At 38.0% G+C, this 6000-nt stretch overlaps 1 protein-coding gene across 1 annotated transcript in view; it reads left to right on the top strand.

Moving 5' to 3' along the window:
• Positions 1-651: 651 nt before the first annotated feature.
• The window catches only part of LOC125742321 (protein NLRC5-like), a 165273-nt gene continuing 159924 nt past the window's right edge, over positions 652-6000 (top strand). The window contains exon 1 of the mRNA XM_049014227.1: positions 652-832. The gene's annotated coding sequence lies outside the window, so the exon portion shown is untranslated. The remainder of the gene's footprint in view (positions 833-6000) is intronic.

Here is a 6000-nt window from a genome sequence, read left to right as displayed (position 1 = left end):
AGTTGGCGCGGGAGAGGGGAGAAGAAAAGCAGCGGGAAATGCGTAGCGCTGAGCGGAGCTATATATGTTCTTGTTATTTTAGATCAGGGGAGTAAAAATATATATATATATATATATATATATATATATATATATATATATATATATATATATATATATATATATACATATACATCCATATACAGTCTCTGGCCTTATTGCTAAATAAACCTCGAAGCCTAACGAACCCCAGTCAAGAAAAGAGCGTCACACTAACATGACGGAAAATTACAAGCAGGTGCGAACTGTACACAAGCGGGCACAAGAAAGAAAACAGTTGACTAATAAACATCAGGGAAAGCAGAAAACCAATAATCGGACAAAACATTTAAGAGTGATTTCTGGCCAGCCTCAAACCCATGATCTGAGAGTTTTAGTCTCTGAGCCGAACGCTAAGCCCTTTCTCACTGTTTTCTTCCCGGGGGAGTCCGAGGAGGTAGCGAAATACACTACGGACTTGCAAAACAGGAAGAATTGGCTGGCCAAATTGGAATGGGGTGGGATGCGGAGGGCGGACACAAAATGTTGAGGAGGACAGGTGCTGACTCTAATACATATACAAATTGGATTACGCACACAGTTACACAACTCTCCATACACAATTGCAAATAATTTTGCTACAGTAATAGCCCCATATAAATCTAACCCCTTACATAGTTGAGGTGTTCCCGATCTGTACTGTGACACTGTTCTACAGCAAAACAGATAAGTCGAAGGTGAAAACGAAAGTAAAGATTTTCTTCTAAACCCAGTAGGCTAGTGTAACTTTCACAAAGAATCGACTAAAGACGCAGTAAGTAATTATGAATGTCTGTTAAATCAACGTATTAATCATATAATGTGTTGAGAAAAGTTGGATAATAATGAAGAATAACCTCGTGTCTCGTGTATAAGTTATTATTGCAGTTCAGCTGGAAATAATGATTACCGTTATGGATCTATCATATTATTAATACGACGTTTCTTTGTAATATACATCGATTGTTCCATTAATCCGAAAGCTTTTTATATATGTTGTGGATATGGTATGTTACAATGCGGATATGCCATTTTAATTAAAACGAAAATCTCACAAAGTCGCTTTACAGTAACTAGCTAAAGTACTTTACTTTTCCCCAGACAGCACACAAGATCGGAATGCCGTCAACCTAAAATGTATTAACAATATTTAAATTATTACATAAGCTAACGTGCGTTTCAATAATTTGTTTTAATCAGTCCAGCATAATTTTGTCATGTTACTGATTCTGTCTTGTCGATATTTAAAATAATTAATGTATAACGTTTAAACAATTAAATTGCTTGAATGGTTTTAAACAGTATGAGTACATGCGGGGTAAACAACAAATCTACCCTATAAGCATAGTACATATAAGGGATAAATCACGACGGAGTGTTAATAACCGAGTCATGGTTCGTTTTTCTGAAGAATTTCATTTCTATTATCATTTAAGACTGTAAAATAAAGTGTTAGGGTTGCCGACTTTGTCCGGATGGATATAGTGTGAGATTTCCAATTCGACGCAAGTCTGCACGCACATTTACATGTAAGAATTTATAATTACCTTGTAAATAGTCTGTAGGGTTTGCAAACTGGTGTATCTAATTTTAGGTTTATAACGGAATAATATAGATTTGCCGTAAGATTGTTTTTTGCGTGGGGGTGAGAGACTGAAAGCGTGAGTTTCGCGCCAAATGCGTAAATGTTGGAAACCCTGTTGCCTCTATAAGAATATAGCCTAATATCTGCATGGTCAGGCTACTCACTGGAAGCGGCAAGTCCCTATGATTGCCACCCTTGGGGGAAAAGATGCAAATCTGCAGAATTCCAATTTTGCAAACTTACTACATTAATAGAGGTAGGAATTTATATTGTCACTCGTACCTATACTTGTCCCGACGCAGTCGCAGTTGCACTCATTCTGGATTCTGCTGCTGTCCTTTTCTACGTTTAATACAGATTTTTTGCTTCAATTAGTAAATGTATATCGTATAATTAAAATCTATTATAAAACTTAAACCTAACCTATGCGAATTACGACAACATGGGTGAATTGAGATCTTGTTTCAATTAACGTTAAAATTAAATCAAATTAAGTATTGATTTTGTAAAATGAATCATCGTTGAAAAACATTGATTAAACTATGGATTGATTTTCATTTTCACTTTACACTATACATTTGTGCATTGAATTATATCATAACTTTTGCAATTGGGTCAAAATGACAATGAGTAAAAAATTAAAGTTGAGAAACCTTAATAAAGACAACCGGCTGCTCAAGCTTGTGACAAAGAGTTGCAGTAACTTACAGTAAGTAATAATTAATGTTACTCAACTTGGTGACGAAAGAGTTGCAGAAGCTTAATAAAGTTATAATTAATGTTACTCAATTTGTGACAAAATAGTTCCAGCAACTTTATTACTTAAGTTATAATTAATGTTGTCAACTTGAAAGGTACAATTTAGCAAACTCATTTACAGTAACCTATATACAAACATATGTTTAAGGAACTAATATATTGTAGTCTGGTAAACGTGCAGACTTTGACAAATTCGTTGGTACCCTTCCACAAAAAAAAAATACAACTATCTGTGAAATAACGTGAAACTGACAAAAGTTTAATGGCATCCTTTATTATGTGCAGCAGGGCTCCCTCACTTTGTCAGCTTGCGAGCTACTTATAAATCACCAAGTCAAAATGATCTACCTACTGTAAAAATGCAAAACATATATTTATGTATAAAAACAACAACAACAATAATAATAATAATAATAATAATAATAATAATAATAATAATTATTATTATTATTATTATTAATTTCCCTTTGGGCTAAATAAAGTATTTTTGAACTGAATTGGGATTTTAGTTCCTTCACCTTTCTCTTTCTCAGCTCGGTTTTCGGAGGGAAGTTAATGTAGTTTTTATGAACAGTCCGAAAACGCCGCTACACATTTCCCGTCTTCGGAATAGCAACGGTAGACTGACAGATGAGGGAAATGCACTTCGAATATGACATTGTGAAAAATCTCCTCCTTTCATTCTGTATGGAGATGGTAGGTTTTTGGCTTCTTACTTGGTCCAGCTCCCCCATTCATTTTTATACCCTTTCTTAAGTTTAGTAGAACTAAATTGGAGGCTAATTGGAGGCGACTCAGCCGCTTGCTGGGGTTTCCCAGTAGCTGGCGCGGTTGATCGCGTCGTCGATCCTCTGTTTTTTATGCCATACGATCTACCCTGACTACCTTTGCGATCGACCAGTAGATCGCGATCAATATATTGGGCACCCCTGGTTTATTCCATGTTTAACATAAATCATACTTTGCTTTTGATTATCAATTCAGTTGAATATTCTATATAATTAAACAAATGTAAATGGCATGGACAAAAAAGGTGCATGATACCCTAAACAATATTTTGTGGCACCGCCTTTTGCAGCAATCACTGCAAAGTACATGTGATCTCTGTACTTCACAGTGAGACTCTGCATTTGCCAACAGGTAGTTTGGCTCACTCTTCCTGAACAAAGGGTGGTGTCTCCACACTGCAATTTCCAGATCATTCCATAGATGTTTAATGGGATTAAGATCTGGGCTCATGGAGGGCCATTTAAGAATAGTCCAATGTTTTTTCTCAGCCATTCTTGAGTGCTTTAGCTGTATGTTTTGGGTCATAATCCTGTAGGAGGACCCATGACCTGTGACTGGGGCTGAGCTTTCTGATACTGGGCCGTATGTTTCACTCCAGGATGGCTTGGTAGTCTTGAGATTTCATTGTGTCCTGCACAGATTGTGCCAGATGCATCAAAGCAGCCCCAAACCAAAACCAAGCCCCCTCCATGTGTCACAGTAGGTATGGTGTTCATTTCCTTTACAACTTCTGTAAACATAGAGCTGATGTGACTGGCTAAAAAGCTCCAGTTTTGTCTCATCAGTCCAAAGGACATTCTCCGAGAAACGTTGGAGCTTGTCAACATGCATTTTGGCGAATTCCACCTGGCTTTTTTATGTTTTTCTGTCAGTAGTGGAGCCCTCCTCGCTGTTTTTCCATGGAGCCCATTATTCTTGAGAATGTGACGGATGGTACAATCAGAAGGTGACGTACTTTGACCTTGGAGCTCAGCTTTAATGGTTTTGGATGGTTTCTTTGGCTCTTTTTCTACCATCCACACTATCCTTCTGATCAACCTGGGGTTGCATTTCCTCTTGCGTCCACGTCCTGGGAGGTTGGCTACAGTCATGAACCTTATACTTTTTAATAATAATGGTATTATTATTATTATTATTATTATTATTATTATTATTATTATTACTATGGTCACAGGAACATGGAGCTGCTTGGTGATGGATTTATATCCTTTACCTTTAACACTGTTACCTATAATCTTCTTTCTGAGCTCCTCAGACAGCTCTCTCCTTTGCTTTCTCTAGTCCATGTTCAGTGTGATGCACACAATGATACCAAACAACACAGTAGCGTGTTCTTTCCCTTTAAATGAGTTGAATGGCTGAATGTGAGATGACTTAAAATCATTCAGATACATAATTACATGTGTATAAACTAGAGTTATCAGCTTTGATATCCAGAGTTACTGTATGTCTGTTACTGTCGTACTTACAGCTGACAAGTGGGGTGCCCTTGGTGAGCGGTTGGAGTCTGTCATGGTGCCCACTGGGCTGGCAGGGGTGGCTTCAGAGCACACTGCACGGGTCTGAGGTTCTTTGTAGGGCAGGGCAGCATTGTTCTCACTCCGCTGTCCCCCACTCGTCTGCCAGCAGCTCTGTCGTGGGCTTCTGGGCAGTGGCGTGTCCAGTGCCTTCCCCTCCCACAGTACCAGTGAATTGGCCACCACTGGTTATTCCCCTCCAACGCTCCACAGCCCCCCTCAAATCGATGATGTTGAGAAGCAACTGCTCCAACCGTGCCAGTGGGGCTGCTTCTGGCATCCCACTTCTAGCAATACCTAGCAGGCCGAGGCATGGTGGTAGTGGTGAAAGACAAGGAGGCTCTTTTAATGAAGTCACCATAAGTTCAAAGTCCAACAATAACGGCGTAGTGAAAATGGGCACTAAGCAACACAGTTGTTAAGTAATTCATTTAAAAGGAAACTAAACAACAGCTGCCAGCAGTGGCTGCGGACATTTAATGTATTTGGAAACTGCCGTAAGGCTTAACAAATTAGATTTTTTGTTGTTCAAGAAATCACGATATCATTTTAACTATTTTACTTGGATGGAGTCTTGTGTCATAAAAACTTACGCCACCATCAAAATTGATAGTGCAAATAAAAATGTATTTATGTCACAAAATAGCTCAGTTATACACTGGTAAACAAAACAACACAGTGGCCTAACTAATAATAACACAGAGAAAATGTACCACTGAGTTATCTTTGCTTTAGAATAACCTTAGACAGATTTTAAAACACGGCGAAAAAGGCCACCATGGTGAAATATGCCTCGTTACCCTAAGCAGTTTTTTTTCATAGTTCATAACGGTTTATAGTATTAATTAATGGACACAGCAACAAATATAGTCACTGCTTGAGATGAAAGATACATCATGACGATCATTAATGGTGAATGAACGGTGGGATTTGCATGTTTGTAACTGTTATTGTTAATTCTTGTATCTCCTGTTATTGCATGTGAGTTTGCCCGTGTCTTACATGAGCCCTGTCTGTTTATCTCGTGTCTTTAGCATTGAATAAATTAATAAAATATTTGTACCTTATAGTCCAGCATCAGACCTCCTTTTGTTTTCGGTATGTGGTTGGTTTGGTACTTATTGGGTGCCTATGTGAGTCCTTTTAAAGGTTATAATGAAAGAGTGTTGTTTTGTCCTTAAACGGTAGTCTACATGATGCAAAAAATTTGTCATTAGAATAAATAGTTTGATATTGACTTGCGCCTTGGCATAGTGGTGCAGTAGGTAGCACCTCTGGAATCAGGGTTCAAGT

Source organism: Brienomyrus brachyistius, chromosome 1 (genome assembly GCF_023856365.1).
Source record: "Brienomyrus brachyistius isolate T26 chromosome 1, BBRACH_0.4, whole genome shotgun sequence".
NCBI lineage: Eukaryota > Metazoa > Chordata > Actinopteri > Osteoglossiformes > Mormyridae > Brienomyrus > Brienomyrus brachyistius.
The sequence above is the reverse complement of the archived record's forward strand: the minus strand, read 5'-3'. Positions and strand labels throughout refer to the sequence as shown.